The 15,630-nt window shown below is 43.4% G+C and overlaps 20 non-coding genes across 20 annotated transcripts; 16 read left to right on the top strand and 4 right to left on the bottom strand.

The window, feature by feature from the left end:
- Window positions 1–769: 769 nt before the first annotated feature.
- TRNAI-UAU (transfer RNA isoleucine (anticodon UAU)) lies at window positions 770–864 on the bottom strand. Its single transcript has 2 exons — window positions 827–864; window positions 770–805 (listed from the first exon to the last, which is right to left on the bottom strand). It is a non-coding gene; the product is annotated as a tRNA-Ile (tRNA).
- Window positions 865–1,344: 480 nt separating this feature from the next.
- TRNAS-GCU (transfer RNA serine (anticodon GCU)) lies at window positions 1,345–1,421 on the top strand. The gene has a single exon. It is a non-coding gene; the product is annotated as a tRNA-Ser (tRNA).
- Window positions 1,422–1,886: 465 nt separating this feature from the next.
- TRNAT-UGU (transfer RNA threonine (anticodon UGU)) lies at window positions 1,887–1,958 on the top strand. Its single transcript has one exon. It is a non-coding gene; the product is annotated as a tRNA-Thr (tRNA).
- A 687-nt stretch (window positions 1,959–2,645) lies between these two features.
- On the top strand, window positions 2,646–2,727 carry TRNAS-GCU (transfer RNA serine (anticodon GCU)). The gene has a single exon. It is a non-coding gene; the product is annotated as a tRNA-Ser (tRNA).
- Window positions 2,728–3,273: 546 nt separating this feature from the next.
- Window positions 3,274–3,345, top strand: TRNAT-CGU (transfer RNA threonine (anticodon CGU)). The gene has a single exon. It is a non-coding gene; the product is annotated as a tRNA-Thr (tRNA).
- A 1,488-nt stretch (window positions 3,346–4,833) lies between these two features.
- On the bottom strand, window positions 4,834–4,928 carry TRNAI-UAU (transfer RNA isoleucine (anticodon UAU)). The gene is made up of 2 exons: window positions 4,891–4,928; window positions 4,834–4,869 (listed from the first exon to the last, which is right to left on the bottom strand). It is a non-coding gene; the product is annotated as a tRNA-Ile (tRNA).
- A 480-nt stretch (window positions 4,929–5,408) lies between these two features.
- TRNAS-GCU (transfer RNA serine (anticodon GCU)) lies at window positions 5,409–5,485 on the top strand. The gene has a single exon. It is a non-coding gene; the product is annotated as a tRNA-Ser (tRNA).
- A 457-nt stretch (window positions 5,486–5,942) lies between these two features.
- TRNAT-UGU (transfer RNA threonine (anticodon UGU)) lies at window positions 5,943–6,014 on the top strand. The gene has a single exon. It is a non-coding gene; the product is annotated as a tRNA-Thr (tRNA).
- Window positions 6,015–6,701: 687 nt separating this feature from the next.
- On the top strand, window positions 6,702–6,783 carry TRNAS-GCU (transfer RNA serine (anticodon GCU)). The gene has a single exon. It is a non-coding gene; the product is annotated as a tRNA-Ser (tRNA).
- A 546-nt stretch (window positions 6,784–7,329) lies between these two features.
- Window positions 7,330–7,401, top strand: TRNAT-CGU (transfer RNA threonine (anticodon CGU)). Its single transcript has one exon. It is a non-coding gene; the product is annotated as a tRNA-Thr (tRNA).
- Window positions 7,402–8,889: 1,488 nt separating this feature from the next.
- On the bottom strand, window positions 8,890–8,984 carry TRNAI-UAU (transfer RNA isoleucine (anticodon UAU)). The gene is made up of 2 exons: window positions 8,947–8,984; window positions 8,890–8,925 (listed from the first exon to the last, which is right to left on the bottom strand). It is a non-coding gene; the product is annotated as a tRNA-Ile (tRNA).
- A 480-nt stretch (window positions 8,985–9,464) lies between these two features.
- Window positions 9,465–9,541, top strand: TRNAS-GCU (transfer RNA serine (anticodon GCU)). Its single transcript has one exon. It is a non-coding gene; the product is annotated as a tRNA-Ser (tRNA).
- A 465-nt stretch (window positions 9,542–10,006) lies between these two features.
- On the top strand, window positions 10,007–10,078 carry TRNAT-UGU (transfer RNA threonine (anticodon UGU)). Its single transcript has one exon. It is a non-coding gene; the product is annotated as a tRNA-Thr (tRNA).
- Window positions 10,079–10,765: 687 nt separating this feature from the next.
- Window positions 10,766–10,847, top strand: TRNAS-GCU (transfer RNA serine (anticodon GCU)). The gene has a single exon. It is a non-coding gene; the product is annotated as a tRNA-Ser (tRNA).
- Window positions 10,848–11,393: 546 nt separating this feature from the next.
- On the top strand, window positions 11,394–11,465 carry TRNAT-CGU (transfer RNA threonine (anticodon CGU)). Its single transcript has one exon. It is a non-coding gene; the product is annotated as a tRNA-Thr (tRNA).
- A 1,488-nt stretch (window positions 11,466–12,953) lies between these two features.
- Window positions 12,954–13,048, bottom strand: TRNAI-UAU (transfer RNA isoleucine (anticodon UAU)). Its single transcript has 2 exons — window positions 13,011–13,048; window positions 12,954–12,989 (listed from the first exon to the last, which is right to left on the bottom strand). It is a non-coding gene; the product is annotated as a tRNA-Ile (tRNA).
- Window positions 13,049–13,528: 480 nt separating this feature from the next.
- TRNAS-GCU (transfer RNA serine (anticodon GCU)) lies at window positions 13,529–13,605 on the top strand. Its single transcript has one exon. It is a non-coding gene; the product is annotated as a tRNA-Ser (tRNA).
- A 465-nt stretch (window positions 13,606–14,070) lies between these two features.
- Window positions 14,071–14,142, top strand: TRNAT-UGU (transfer RNA threonine (anticodon UGU)). The gene has a single exon. It is a non-coding gene; the product is annotated as a tRNA-Thr (tRNA).
- Window positions 14,143–14,829: 687 nt separating this feature from the next.
- Window positions 14,830–14,911, top strand: TRNAS-GCU (transfer RNA serine (anticodon GCU)). The gene has a single exon. It is a non-coding gene; the product is annotated as a tRNA-Ser (tRNA).
- A 546-nt stretch (window positions 14,912–15,457) lies between these two features.
- TRNAT-CGU (transfer RNA threonine (anticodon CGU)) lies at window positions 15,458–15,529 on the top strand. Its single transcript has one exon. It is a non-coding gene; the product is annotated as a tRNA-Thr (tRNA).
- The last annotated feature ends 101 nt before the right edge of the window (window positions 15,530–15,630 follow it).

Below are 15,630 nucleotides of genomic sequence, written 5' to 3'. Positions count from 1 at the left end.
TATAAGCACCATTCCCCATGTCTGCAATAGCTAGACCAGATTCTGAGGTATGATGAGCAGGGGTCCAGGCACTTCGCCTGACGAACGCCGGGCTTAGCCCTGCCGGGCCTAGCCCTGAGGGGCCTAACTGGGCATGGCCCTGTGTAAGGTAGGGTGAGCAGGGGACCACTTGCAACTAACCTTCGGCACCAATCAGGCATGGAGAGGTCTGTGCAAATGCCCAGCCCTTTAGCAATCTCGATCTGCAAAACCTTCAACTCCTAATTCTCATGGCTCCCAGAAGCCCTAGCCCATATGCAAATGAGGCGAGTTCCTATCAGCATCCTTGTTCTGCTTGATTTTATCAAAGTGACTGCCTGATTAGTGAAAGGGTATTTATTCTCAGAGGTTTGCTTCAAAGGCGATAATGCAGTAAATAGACAACATTATTCTTTGTAAGTTGATATTGTCTCCTGGATCCTACTCCAGTAACCCTTTTTCTACCTTTACAAATGTCTTCCGTAAGTGGTGCTCAGCAGAAAATGGAGTATAATAACAGTTGACATTTTTTATTTTCTGTTCTATTTTCAAAAACCCTCCGTAGCTGTATTTAAAGCGCAAACACCCCATAAATAACTTGCAATGAGTATTCCATGTCTAAAAGGCAGAGGAGCTGTCATACAACATTAACTGACAATCAAGGAAACCTTGAGGTGAACCAAAAAATGTCCAGAACATTTATTGGTTCAATAATTCAGTTTTGAGGTGAATTAGTAAAAAGTTCCAAAGTTGCTCCAGGTGAGGCTTGAACTCACAACCTCGGCATTGCTCACTGCATGTACTGCTGTATAAGTACCGCGCGCTAACCGATTGCGCCACTGGAGCTGCTGTGTTTTGGTTTTCAACATGAAACTACACCCACAAACACACACACAAGTGTACAAAAGCACCCACAAGCTCTGGCATTGTCTTTTTAGCTGACACCAAATTATGGGTGCCTTGTAGTGCCCATATTGTGCCACTGGAGCTTACCTTTTAGACTGATATACACTTTGCCACTGATGTTCAGCCAATGGTGCAGTCAAATGTCCCTTCTACATTTTTGTCATGCTGCAGGCAGTGCCACTGGAGCCAGCATGATGCTCTTCCTCATATTCAACACGTGTCAATTGAAACACCTCCCAATGTCATCTTGGCGATGCCTATAAACACCCCAGGACTTTGATGAATTTTTCTCAACAGCAAGTGAGGCAGTTTTCCTGCAAACGGCTGGATGTACCTCAACAAGGAACGCATTGTGGTTCTATTTTGAAGATGTTTGTGTTATTACCTGTAAAGACTTGAATGCCTAACATAATCCCTGTAGACGAGGTGGCCGAGTGGTTAAGGCGATGGACTGCTAATCTACTGTACACGCGTGGTTTCGAATCCCACCTTTGTCGATTTTAACTTTTGAAATCTTTTTTAAACATCTGCATTGCTCTAAGCACCATTGCCATTGGCTTTCAAAGAACATACAGACAAAAGTGAAAATATGCATATTAGTTGATTAAGAAGGACACAAACAAGGTTGTCGTGTTACTGGCAGGAATGCAATCTGCTGTGCTTGACTACCCTTTGAGCCAGAATCCGGATAGAAATTTAAAAAAGCAAAGGTAATATCCATATTGTCTCTCTGCTGCCATGTACATGTTTTTTTCAACTTTCACGCATCACATCTCCTCATTAGTCACCCTAAAATTGCACGGAATACGCACAAATCAGCTGCTCCTCAAAAAATCGGCCAGAAAAAAACAGGTCAAATCACAATCATATACATACATTCTCACACACCCTTCAAATATGTCTACCCAGTAAACATCATGTTGTGTGCTCGTTGTGTTGCTGTTATGCGTCGTAACCTGAGGGGCTCTGTAGCTCAGTGGCAGAGCACTGGTCTTGTAAACCAGGGGTCGTGAGTTCGATCCTCATCAGGGCCTCCAAATGGTAATTTTCTTGAACATTGTTGAATAGGAACTGATATTGCACATTGTACCTGTGCAACCTTTTACCAATGGATTCGGGCCTATAACAAAGCCACAAGCGCAAGGTGTCTGAATAGTCTGTGGGGAAGGTCGGCTTTCTGGACCTAATTTCTTCAAGAAAAAGACCTTGATAATCTTGTGATGACAGATGCAGATGATCACGGTGAAGCCCTTACTCTATTGAACAGTACAGCGGTTCTGGGTTGCACGCCTTTCTCTATTTTCAGGGACGTTGATGTGGCAAAATTTAATTGGAAAAGGGTTATTGCCATCACTCACTATTTAAATTCAATGACATCACAGGAAGCAGCAGCATCTGAACTTTGATCTTGGCTGGAAACGTTGAATGATGCCAAACACTGGGAAACTGGAGCTTGCGTTATGCTGGTTTTACTACTAATGGTGTGCCATACGGAAGCTCAAGCACCTTCCTCTGGATTAGTGTTGTGAACCCTCCAGGAGCTCTTGTTATATTTTTCTGAACTTCAACTTGATGTGTTTATCTATCAATGGCCGGGTAAGGAAGAACGAGTCAACAATCTTGTTTCTATTATGACAAACATGATCTATTTTTCACTGACTTTGCACCACCATTGTTTTATCTCTTCTTTAAGCATGGGATTCGAGCACCGTTCCCAAACAGACGAGGTGGCCGAGTGGTTAAGGCGATGGACTGCTAATCCATTGTGCTCTGCACGCGTGGGTTCGAATCCCACCTTCGTCGTATTTTTTCTTTATAGTCTGCATTTAAACATAGACCAAAGTCTTTCAACCTCCCTGTGAAAGACAGGAATGAGTACAGATATGGAAATAGAGATGTAAAAATAAGTTCATTGGTGCAGGCGGAGAATGAAATTAGTCAAAGACTTTCCTCGTAGGTTTCCATTCTTTACTATTATAGGAGCCAAAATCAGCGCAGTTAGTAAACTCCCAAGCTTACATCCCAAATTCTTTTTTCTTTTAGTTGTCTGCCTTTTACATGTTCCTTTTGCCATCATTCTGACCTGCTATCTAAACTCATGAACCTGTTCAGCATCCTACTCAATACATACATACCCGTAAAAGTACATACTCAAACGCATACCGACAATGTATCACCAACATAAGCACACACGCTTTCGCAAATCAGATGTATGATGACGTACTGAACACATGCAGAGATATACAGCCATTTTTACACAACCAGAAATTCATATACCTGGAGATCTACCTAGGTAAAACCCATGGTTTCTTTGCACTTTCTGTTGTTGGCTGTGAGCAAGCAGCAGGTGGCCTTGTAGCTCAGTGGCAGAGCACTGGTCTCGTAAACCAGGGGTCATGAGTTCAAACCTCATCAGGGCCTCGGGCGGATTATTTTCAAAAAGCACGGGGAAGAGAAGCCAGAGTTGCACCATCTACAGAGAACCTTTTATGACGGGATGCATCCTCATAATTGAAGTCTTCCACAGAAGGAGTGAAATAGAGTTCGAGAGGAAGGCCTAATGTTTTCAGGCAAAGACTGACAAAAACCTTGCAATGTCGCATGTAGCTGCTTTGGTGAAAAGACTGTTCAAGTTCACAATGCAACGGAGGGGTGTTCCCCATCTCCATACAATCATCTCTTTGATAATGTAAACGTGCCAGGCGTGTTGAAAGACAAAGACAGACACAACCGCACATACCAGTTGAAGAAAGACAGCCAGCAAACACATTTGTATAGAGGTAAGCAAGCCTCAATTAGAGATGTGAGTCCCTCCGTTTCTGCGGGAGTCCACAAGTTTAATAAAAAATGAACACATATCTTTCATGTTCTAATGATTACCAATCTTTCTGATTAGCTCTGCATAGCTCCAATGGCTATGTGTGTGTGTGTGTGTGTATGTGCCCGTGTGTGTAGGGGAAGGGGTCGGTAGATGTGTTCACGCAGAGCAAGTTGCATACATCGCCAACAGCCATTCTCTCCTGCTCCTGTGCATCCAGTTCGGAAGCGAACCCACCCAATTGTTCTATATGTCTGCTACCCTGACCGCATTCACACATCATTGGCTATTAGTATGCAGCTTGTGGGCGCTGTCAATGGGATATAAGCACCATTCCCCATGTCTGCAATAGCTAGACCAGATTCTGAGGTATGATGAGCAGGGGTCCAGGCACTTCGCCTGACGAACGCCGGGCTTAGCCCTGCCGGGCCTAGCCCTGAGGGGCCTAACTGGGCATGGCCCTGTGTAAGGTAGGGTGAGCAGGGGACCACTTGCAACTAACCTTCGGCACCAATCAGGCATGGAGAGGTCTGTGCAAATGCCCAGCCCTTTAGCAATCTCGATCTGCAAAACCTTCAACTCCTAATTCTCATGGCTCCCAGAAGCCCTAGCCCATATGCAAATGAGGCGAGTTCCTATCAGCATCCTTGTTCTGCTTGATTTTATCAAAGTGACTGCCTGATTAGTGAAAGGGTATTTATTCTCAGAGGTTTGCTTCAAAGGCGATAATGCAGTAAATAGACAACATTATTCTTTGTAAGTTGATATTGTCTCCTGGATCCTACTCCAGTAACCCTTTTTCTACCTTTACAAATGTCTTCCGTAAGTGGTGCTCAGCAGAAAATGGAGTATAATAACAGTTGACATTTTTTATTTTCTGTTCTATTTTCAAAAACCCTCCGTAGCTGTATTTAAAGCGCAAACACCCCATAAATAACTTGCAATGAGTATTCCATGTCTAAAAGGCAGAGGAGCTGTCATACAACATTAACTGACAATCAAGGAAACCTTGAGGTGAACCAAAAAATGTCCAGAACATTTATTGGTTCAATAATTCAGTTTTGAGGTGAATTAGTAAAAAGTTCCAAAGTTGCTCCAGGTGAGGCTTGAACTCACAACCTCGGCATTGCTCACTGCATGTACTGCTGTATAAGTACCGCGCGCTAACCGATTGCGCCACTGGAGCTGCTGTGTTTTGGTTTTCAACATGAAACTACACCCACAAACACACACACAAGTGTACAAAAGCACCCACAAGCTCTGGCATTGTCTTTTTAGCTGACACCAAATTATGGGTGCCTTGTAGTGCCCATATTGTGCCACTGGAGCTTACCTTTTAGCCTGATATACACTTTGCCACTGATGTTCAGCCAATGGTGCAGTCAAATGTCCCTTCTACATTTTTGTCATGCTGCAGGCAGTGCCACTGGAGCCAGCATGATGCTCTTCCTCATATTCAACACGTGTCAATTGAAACACCTCCCAATGTCATCTTGGCGATGCCTATAAACACCCCAGGACTTTGATGAATTTTTCTCAACAGCAAGTGAGGCAGTTTTCCTGCAAACGGCTGGATGTACCTCAACAAGGAACGCATTGTGGTTCTATTTTGAAGATGTTTGTGTTATTACCTGTAAAGACTTGAATGCCTAACATAATCCCTGTAGACGAGGTGGCCGAGTGGTTAAGGCGATGGACTGCTAATCTACTGTACACGCGTGGTTTCGAATCCCACCTTTGTCGATTTTAAATCTTTTTTAAACATCTGCATTGCTCTAAGCACCATTGCCATTGGCTTTCAAAGAACATACAGACAAAAGTGAAAATATGCATGTTAGTTGATTAAGAAGGACACAAACAAGGTTGTCGTGTTACTGGCAGGAATGCAATCTGCTGTGCTTGACTACCCTTTGAGCCAGAATCCGGATAGAAATTTAAAAAAGCAAAGGTAATATCCATATTGTCTCTCTGCTGCCATGTACATGTTTTTTTCAACTTTCACGCATCACATCTCCTCATTAGTCACCCTAAAATTGCACGGAATACGCACAAATTAGCTGCTCCTCAAAAAATCGGCCAGAAAAAAACAGGTCAAATCACAATCATATACATACATTCTCACACACCCTTCAAATATGTCTACCCAGTAAACATCATGTTGTGTGCTCGTTGTGTTGCTGTTATGCGTCGTAACCTGAGGGGCTCTGTAGCTCAGTGGCAGAGCACTGGTCTTGTAAACAAGGGGTCGTGAGTTCGATCCTCATCAGGGCCTCCAAATGGTAATTTTCTTGAACATTGTTGAATAGGAACTGATATTGCACATTGTACCTGTGCAACCTTTTACCAATGGATTCGGGCCTATAACAAAGCCACAAGCGCAAGGTGTCTGAATAGTCTGTGGGGAAGGTCGGCTTTCTGGACCTAATTTCTTCAAGAAAAAGACCTTGATAATCTTGTGATGACAGATGCAGATGATCACGGTGAAGCCCTTACTCTATTGAACAGTACAGCGGTTCTGGGTTGCACGCCTTTCTCTATTTTCAGGGACGTTGATGTGGCAAAATTTAATTGGAAAAGGGTTATTGCCATCACTCACTATTTAAATTCAATGACATCACAGGAAGCAGCAGCATCTGAACTTTGATCTTGGCTGGAAACGTTGAATGATGCCAAACACTGGGAAACTGGAGCTTGCGTTATGCTGGTTTTACTACTAATGGTGTGCCATACGGAAGCTCAAGCACCTTCCTCTGGATTAGTGTTGTGAACCCTCCAGGAGCTCTTGTTATATTTTTCTGAACTTCAACTTGATGTGTTTATCTATCAATGGCCGGGTAAGGAAGAACGAGTCAACGATCTTGTTTCTATTATGACAAACATGATCTATTTTTCACTGACTTTGCACCACCATTGTTTTATCTCTTCTTTAAGCATGGGATTCGAGCACCGTTCCCAAACAGACGAGGTGGCCGAGTGGTTAAGGCGATGGACTGCTAATCCATTGTGCTCTGCACGCGTGGGTTCAAATCCCACCTTCGTCGTATTTTTTCTTTATAGTCTGCATTTAAACATAGACCAAAGTCTTTCAACCTCCCTGTGAAAGACAGGAATGAGTACAGATATGGAAATAGAGATGTAAAAATAAGTTCATTGGTGCAGGCGGAGAATGAAATTAGTCAAAGACTTTCCTCGTAGGTTTCCATTCTTTACTATTATAGGAGCCAAAATCAGCGCAGTTAGTAAACTCCCAAGCTTACATCCCAAATTCTTTTTTCTTTTAGTTGTCTGCCTTTTACATGTTCCTTTTGCCATCATTCTGACCTGCTATCTAAACTCATGAACCTGTTCAGCATCCTACTCAATACATACATACCCGTAAAAGTACATACTCAAACGCATACCGACAATGTATCACCAACATAAGCACACACGCTTTCGCAAATCAGATGTATGATGACGTACTGAACACATGCAGAGATATACAGCCATTTTTACACAACCAGAAATTCATATACCTGGAGATCTACCTAGGTAAAACCCATGGTTTCTTTGCACTTTCTGTTGTTGGCTGTGAGCAAGCAGCAGGTGGCCTTGTAGCTCAGTGGCAAAGCACTGGTCTCGTAAACCAGGGGTCATGAGTTCAAACCTCATCAGGGCCTCGGGCGGATTATTTTCAAAAAGCACGGGGAAGAGAAGCCAGAGTTGCACCATCTACAGAGAACCTTTTATGACGGGATGCATCCTCATAATTGAAGTCTTCCACAGAAGGAGTGAAATAGAGTTCGAGAGGAAGGCCTAATGTTTTCAGGCAAAGACTGACAAAAACCTTGCAATGTCGCATGTAGCTGCTTTGGTGAAAAGACTGTTCAAGTTCACAATGCAACGGAGGGGTGTTCCCCATCTCCATACAATCATCTCTTTGATAATGTAAACGTGCCAGGCGTGTTGAAAGACAAAGACAGACACAACCGCACATACCAGTTGAAGAAAGACAGCCAGCAAACACATTTGTATAGAGGTAAGCAAGCCTCAATTAGAGATGTGAGTCCCTCCGTTTCTGCGGGAGTCCACAAGTTTAATAAAAAATGAACACATATCTTTCATGTTCTAATGATTACCAATCTTTCTGATTAGCTCTGCATAGCTCCAATGGCTATGTGTGTCTGTGTGTGTGTATGTGCCTGTGTGTGTAGGGGAAGGGGTCGGTAGATGTGTTCACGCAGAGCAAGTTGCATACATCGCCAACAGCCATTCTCTCCTGCTCCTGTGCATCCAGTTCGGAAGCGAACCCACCCAATTGTTCTATATGTCTGCTACCCTGACCGCATTCACACATCATTGGCTATTAGTATGCAGCTTGTGGGCGCTGTCAATGGGATATAAGCACCATTCCCCATGTCTGCAATAGCTAGACCAGATTCTGAGGTATGATGAGCAGGGGTCCAGGCACTTCGCCTGACGAACGCCGGGCTTAGCCCTGCCGGGCCTAGCCCTGAGGGGCCTAACTGGGCATGGCCCTGTGTAAGGTAGGGTGAGCAGGGGACCACTTGCAACTAACCTTCGGCACCAATCAGGCATGGAGAGGTCTGTGCAAATGCCCAGCCCTTTAGCAATCTCGATCTGCAAAACCTTCAACTCCTAATTCTCATGGCTCCCAGAAGCCCTAGCCCATATGCAAATGAGGCGAGTTCCTATCAGCATCCTTGTTCTGCTTGATTTTATCAAAGTGACTGCCTGATTAGTGAAAGGGTATTTATTCTCAGAGGTTTGCTTCAAAGGCGATAATGCAGTAAATAGACAACATTATTCTTTGTAAGTTGATATTGTCTCCTGGATCCTACTCCAGTAACCCTTTTTCTACCTTTACAAATGTCTTCCGTAAGTGGTGCTCAGCAGAAAATGGAGTATAATAACAGTTGACATTTTTTATTTTCTGTTCTATTTTCAAAAACCCTCCGTAGCTGTATTTAAAGCGCAAACACCCCATAAATAACTTGCAATGAGTATTCCATGTCTAAAAGGCAGAGGAGCTGTCATACAACATTAACTGACAATCAAGGAAACCTTGAGGTGAACCAAAAAATGTCCAGAACATTTATTGGTTCAATAATTCAGTTTTGAGGTGAATTAGTAAAAAGTTCCAAAGTTGCTCCAGGTGAGGCTTGAACTCACAACCTCGGCATTGCTCACTGCATGTACTGCTGTATAAGTACCGCGCGCTAACCGATTGCGCCACTGGAGCTGCTGTGTTTTGGTTTTCAACATGAAACTACACCCACAAACACACACACAAGTGTACAAAAGCACCCACAAGCTCTGGCATTGTCTTTTTAGCTGACACCAAATTATGGGTGCCTTGTAGTGCCCATATTGTGCCACTGGAGCTTACCTTTTAGCCTGATATACACTTTGCCACTGATGTTCAGCCAATGGTGCAGTCAAATGTCCCTTCTACATTTTTGTCATGCTGCAGGCAGTGCCACTGGAGCCAGCATGATGCTCTTCCTCATATTCAACACGTGTCAATTGAAACACCTCCCAATGTCATCTTGGCGATGCCTATAAACACCCCAGGACTTTGATGAATTTTTCTCAACAGCAAGTGAGGCAGTTTTCCTGCAAACGGCTGGATGTACCTCAACAAGGAACGCATTGTGGTTCTATTTTGAAGATGTTTGTGTTATTACCTGTAAAGACTTGAATGCCTAACATAATCCCTGTAGACGAGGTGGCCGAGTGGTTAAGGCGATGGACTGCTAATCTACTGTACACGCGTGGTTTCGAATCCCACCTTTGTCGATTTTAACTTTTTAAATCTTTTTTAAACATCTGCATTGCTCTAAGCACCATTGCCATTGGCTTTCAAAGAACATACAGACAAAAGTGAAAATATGCATGTTAGTTGATTAAGAAGGACACAAACAAGGTTGTCGTGTTACTGGCAGGAATGCAATCTGCTGTGCTTGACTACCCTTTGAGCCAGAATCCGGATAGAAATTTAAAAAAGCAAAGGTAATATCCATATTGTCTCTCTGCTGCCATGTACATGTTTTTTTCAACTTTCACGCATCACATCTCCTCATTAGTCACCCTAAAATTGCACGGAATACGCACAAATTAGCTGCTCCTCAAAAAATCGGCCAGAAAAAAACAGGTCAAATCACAATCATATACATACATTCTCACACACCCTTCAAATATGTCTACCCAGTAAACATCATGTTGTGTGCTCGTTGTGTTGCTGTTATGCGTCGTAACCTGAGGGGCTCTGTAGCTCAGTGGCAGAGCACTGGTCTTGTAAACCAGGGGTCGTGAGTTCGATCCTCATCAGGGCCTCCAAATGGTAATTTTCTTGAACATTGTTGAATAGGAACTGATATTGCACATTGTACCTGTGCAACCTTTTACCAATGGATTCGGGCCTATAACAAAGCCACAAGCGCAAGGTGTCTGAATAGTCTGTGGGGAAGGTCGGCTTTCTGGACCTAATTTCTTCAAGAAAAAGACCTTGATAATCTTGTGATGACAGATGCAGATGATCACGGTGAAGCCCTTACTCTATTGAACAGTACAGCGGTTCTGGGTTGCACGCCTTTCTCTATTTTCAGGGACGTTGATGTGGCAAAATTTAATTGGAAAAGGGTTATTGCCATCACTCACTATTTAAATTCAATGACATCACAGGAAGCAGCAGCATCTGAACTTTGATCTTGGCTGGAAACGTTGAATGATGCCAAACACTGGGAAACTGGAGCTTGCGTTATGCTGGTTTTACTACTAATGGTGTGCCATACGGAAGCTCAAGCACCTTCCTCTGGATTAGTGTTGTGAACCCTCCAGGAGCTCTTGTTATATTTTTCTGAACTTCAACTTGATGTGTTTATCTATCAATGGCCGGGTAAGGAAGAACGAGTCAACGATCTTGTTTCTATTATGACAAACATGATCTATTTTTCACTGACTTTGCACCACCATTGTTTTATCTCTTCTTTAAGCATGGGATTCGAGCACCATTCCCAAACAGACGAGGTGGCCGAGTGGTTAAGGCGATGGACTGCTAATCCATTGTGCTCTGCACGCGTGGGTTCGAATCCCACCTTCGTCGTATTTTTTCTTTATAGTCTGCATTTAAACATAGACCAAAGTCTTTCAACCTCCCTGTGAAAGACAGGAATGAGTACAGATATGGAAATAGAGATGTAAAAATAAGTTCATTGGTGCAGGCGGAGAATGAAATTAGTCAAAGACTTTCCTCGTAGGTTTCCATTCTTTACTATTATAGGAGCCAAAATCAGCGCAGTTAGTAAACTCCCAAGCTTACATCCCAAATTCTTTTTTCTTTTAGTTGTCTGCCTTTTACATGTTCCTTTTGCCATCATTCTGACCTGCTATCTAAACTCATGAACCTGTTCAGCATCCTACTCAATACATACATACCCGTAAAAGTACATACTCAAACGCATACCGACAATGTATCACCAACATAAGCACACACGCTTTCGCAAATCAGATGTATGATGACGTACTGAACACATGCAGAGATATACAGCCATTTTTACACAACCAGAAATTCATATACCTGGAGATCTACCTAGGTAAAACCCATGGTTTCTTTGCACTTTCTGTTGTTGGCTGTGAGCAAGCAGCAGGTGGCCTTGTAGCTCAGTGGCAGAGCACTGGTCTCGTAAACCAGGGGTCATGAGTTCAAACCTCATCAGGGCCTCGGGCGGATTATTTTCAAAAAGCACGGGGAAGAGAAGCCAGAGTTGCACCATCTACAGAGAACCTTTTATGACGGGATGCATCCTCATAATTGAAGTCTTCCACAGAAGGAGTGAAATAGAGTTCGAGAGGAAGGCCTAATGTTTTCAGGCAAAGACTGACAAAAACCTTGCAATGTCGCATGTAGCTGCTTTGGTGAAAAGACTGTTCAAGTTCACAATGCAACGGAGGGGTGTTCCCCATCTCCATACAATCATCTCTTTGATAATGTAAACGTGCCAGGCGTGTTGAAAGACAAAGACAGACACAACCGCACATACCAGTTGAAGAAAGACAGCCAGCAAACACATTTGTATAGAGGTAAGCAAGCCTCAATTAGAGATGTGAGTCCCTCCGTTTCTGCGGGAGTCCACAAGTTTAATAAAAAATGAACACATATCTTTCATGTTCTAATGATTACCAATCTTTCTGATTAGCTCTGCATAGCTCCAATGGCTATGTGTGTGTGTGTGTGTGTATGTGCCCGTGTTTGTAGGGGAAGGGGTCGGTAGATGTGTTCACGCAGAGCAAGTTGCATACATCGCCAACAGCCATTCTCTCCTGCTCCTGTGCATCCAGTTCGGAAGCGAACCCACCCAATTGTTCTATATGTCTGCTACCCTGACCGCATTCACACATCATTGGCTATTAGTATGCAGCTTGTGGGCGCTGTCAATGGGATATAAGCACCATTCCCCATGTCTGCAATAGCTAGACCAGATTCTGAGGTATGATGAGCAGGGGTCCAGGCACTTCGCCTGACGAACGCCGGGCTTAGCCCTGCCGGGCCTAGCCCTGAGGGGCCTAACTGGGCATGGCCCTGTGTAAGGTAGGGTGAGCAGGGGACCACTTGCAACTAACCTTCGGCACCAATCAGGCATGGAGAGGTCTGTGCAAATGCCCAGCCCTTTAGCAATCTCGATCTGCAAAACCTTCAACTCCTAATTCTCATGGCTCCCAGAAGCCCTAGCCCATATGCAAATGAGGCGAGTTCCTATCAGCATCCTTGTTCTGCTTGATTTTATCAAAGTGACTGCCTGATTAGTGAAAGGGTATTTATTCTCAGAGGTTTGCTTCAAAGGCGATAATGCAGTAAATAGACAACATTATTCTTTGTAAGTTGATATTGTCTCCTCGATCCTACTCCAGTAACCCTTTTTCTACCTTTACAAATGTCTTCCGTAAGTGGTGCTCAGCAGAAAATGGAGTATAATAACAGTTGACATTTTTTATTTTCTGTTCTATTTTCAAAAACCCTCCGTAGCTGTATTTAAAGCGCAAACACCCCATAAATAACTTGCAATGAGTATTCCATGTCTAAAAGGCAGAGGAGCTGTCATACAACATTAACTGACAATCAAGGAAACCTTGAGGTGAACCAAAAAATGTCCAGAACATTTATTGGTTCAATAATTCAGTTTTGAGGTGAATTAGTAAAAAGTTCCAAAGTTGCTCCAGGTGAGGCTTGAACTCACAACCTCGGCATTGCTCACTGCATGTACTGCTGTATAAGTACCGCGCGCTAACCGATTGCGCCACTGGAGCTGCTGTGTTTTGGTTTTCAACATGAAACTACACCCACAAACACACACACAAGTGTACAAAAGCACCCACAAGCTCTGGCATTGTCTTTTTAGCTGACACCAAATTATGGGTGCCTTGTAGTGCCCATATTGTGCCACTGGAGCTTACCTTTTAGCCTGATATACAATTTGCCACTGATGTTCAGCCAATGGTGCAGTCAAATGTCCCTTCTACATTTTTGTCATGCTGCAGGCAGTGCCACTGGAGCCAGCATGATGCTCTTCCTCATATTCAACACGTGTCAATTGAAACACCTCCCAATGTCATCTTGGCGATGCCTATAAACACCCCAGGACTTTGATGAATTTTTCTCAACAGCAAGTGAGGCAGTTTTCCTGCAAACGGCTGGATGTACCTCAACAAGGAACGCATTGTGGTTCTATTTTGAAGATGTTTGTGTTATTACCTGTAAAGACTTGAATGCCTAACATAATCCCTGTAGACGAGGTGGCCGAGTGGTTAAGGCGATGGACTGCTAATCTACTGTACACGCGTGGTTTCGAATCCCACCTTTGTCGATTTTAACTTTTTAAATCTTTTTTAAACATCTGCATTGCTCTAAGCACCATTGCCATTGGCTTTCAAAGAACATACAGACAAAAGTGAAAATATGCATGTTAGTTGATTAAGAAGGACACAAACAAGGTTGTCGTGTTACTGGCAGGAATGCAATCTGCTGTGCTTGACTACCCTTTGAGCCAGAATCCGGATAGAAATTTAAAAAAGCAAAGGTAATATCCATATTGTCTCTCTGCTGCCATGTACATGTTTTTTTCAACTTTCACGCATCACATCTCCTCATTAGTCACCCTAAAATTGCACGGAATACGCACAAATTAGCTGCTCCTCAAAAAATCGGCCAGAAAAAAACAGGTCAAATCACAATCATATACATACATTCTCACACACCCTTCAAATATGTCTACCCAGTAAACATCATGTTGTGTGCTCGTTGTGTTGCTGTTATGCATCGTAACCTGAGGGGCTCTGTAGCTCAGTGGCAGAGCACTGGTCTTGTAAACCAGGGGTCGTGAGTTCGATCCTCATCAGGGCCTCCAAATGGTAATTTTCTTGAACATTGTTGAATAGGAACTGATATTGCACATTGTACCTGTGCAACCTTTTACCAATGGATTCGGGCCTATAACAAAGCCACAAGCGCAAGGTGTCTGAATAGTCTGTGGGGAAGGTCGGCTTTCTGGACCTAATTTCTTCAAGAAAAAGACCTTGATAATCTTGTGATGACAGATGCAGATGATCACGGTGAAGCCCTTACTCTATTGAACAGTACAGCGGTTCTGGGTTGCACGCCTTTCTCTATTTTCAGGGACGTTGATGTGGCAAAATTTAATTGGAAAAGGGTTATTGCCATCACTCACTATTTAAATTCAATGACATCACAGGAAGCAGCAGCATCTGAACTTTGATCTTGGCTGGAAACGTTGAATGATGCCAAACACTGGGAAACTGGAGCTTGCGTTATGCTGGTTTTACTACTAATGGTGTGCCATACGGAAGCTCAAGCACCTTCCTCTGGATTAGTGTTGTGAACCCTCCAGGAGCTCTTGTTATATTTTTCTGAACTTCAACTTGATGTGTTTATCTATCAATGGCCGGGTAAGGAAGAACGAGTCAACGATCTTGTTTCTATTATGACAAACATGATCTATTTTTCACTGACTTTGCACCACCATTGTTTTATCTCTTCTTTAAGCATGGGATTCAAGCACCGTTCCCAAACAGACGAGGTGGCCCAGTGGTTAAGGCGATGGATTGCTAATCCATTGTGCTCTGCACGCGTGGGTTCGAATCCCACCTTCGTCGTATTTTTTCTTTATAGTCTGCATTTAAACATAGACCAAAGTCTTTCAACCTCCCTGTGAAAGACAGGAATGAGTACAGATATGGAAATAGAGATGTAAAAATAAGTTCATTGGTGCAGGCGGAGAATGAAATTAGTCAAAGACTTTCCTCGTAGGTTTCCATTCTTTACTATTATAGGAGCCAAAATCAGCGCAGTTAGTAAACTCCCAAGCTTACATCCCAAATTCTTTTTTCTTTTAGTTGTCTGCCTTTTACATGTTCCTTTTGCCATCATTCTGACCTGCTATCTAAACTCATGAACCTGTTCAGCATCCTACTCAATACATACATACCCGTAAAAGTACATACTCAAACGCATACCGACAATGTATCACCAACATAAGCACACACGCTTTCGCAAATCAGATGTATGATGACGTACTGAACACATGCAGAGATATACAGCCATTTTTACACAACCAGAAATTCATATACCTGGAGATCTACCTAGGTAAAACCCATGGTTTCTTTGCACTTTCTGTTGTTGGCTGTGAGCAAGCAGCAGGTGGCCTTGTAGCTCAGTGGCAGAGCACTGGTCTCGTAAACCAGGGGTCATGAGTTCAAACCTCATCAGGGCCTCGGGCGGATTATTTTCAAAAAGCACGGGGAAGAGAAGCCAGAGTTGCACCATCTACAGAGAACCTTTTATGACGGGATGCATCCTCATAATTGAAGTCTTC

The sequence above is a fragment of the Ambystoma mexicanum genome, chromosome 13 (assembly GCF_040938575.1).
Source record: "Ambystoma mexicanum isolate Mex_15411 chromosome 13, UKY_AmexF1_1, whole genome shotgun sequence".
In the NCBI taxonomy this organism is placed as follows: Eukaryota; Metazoa; Chordata; class Amphibia; order Caudata; family Ambystomatidae; genus Ambystoma; species Ambystoma mexicanum.
The sequence above is the reverse complement of the archived record's forward strand: the minus strand, read 5'-3'. Positions and strand labels throughout refer to the sequence as shown.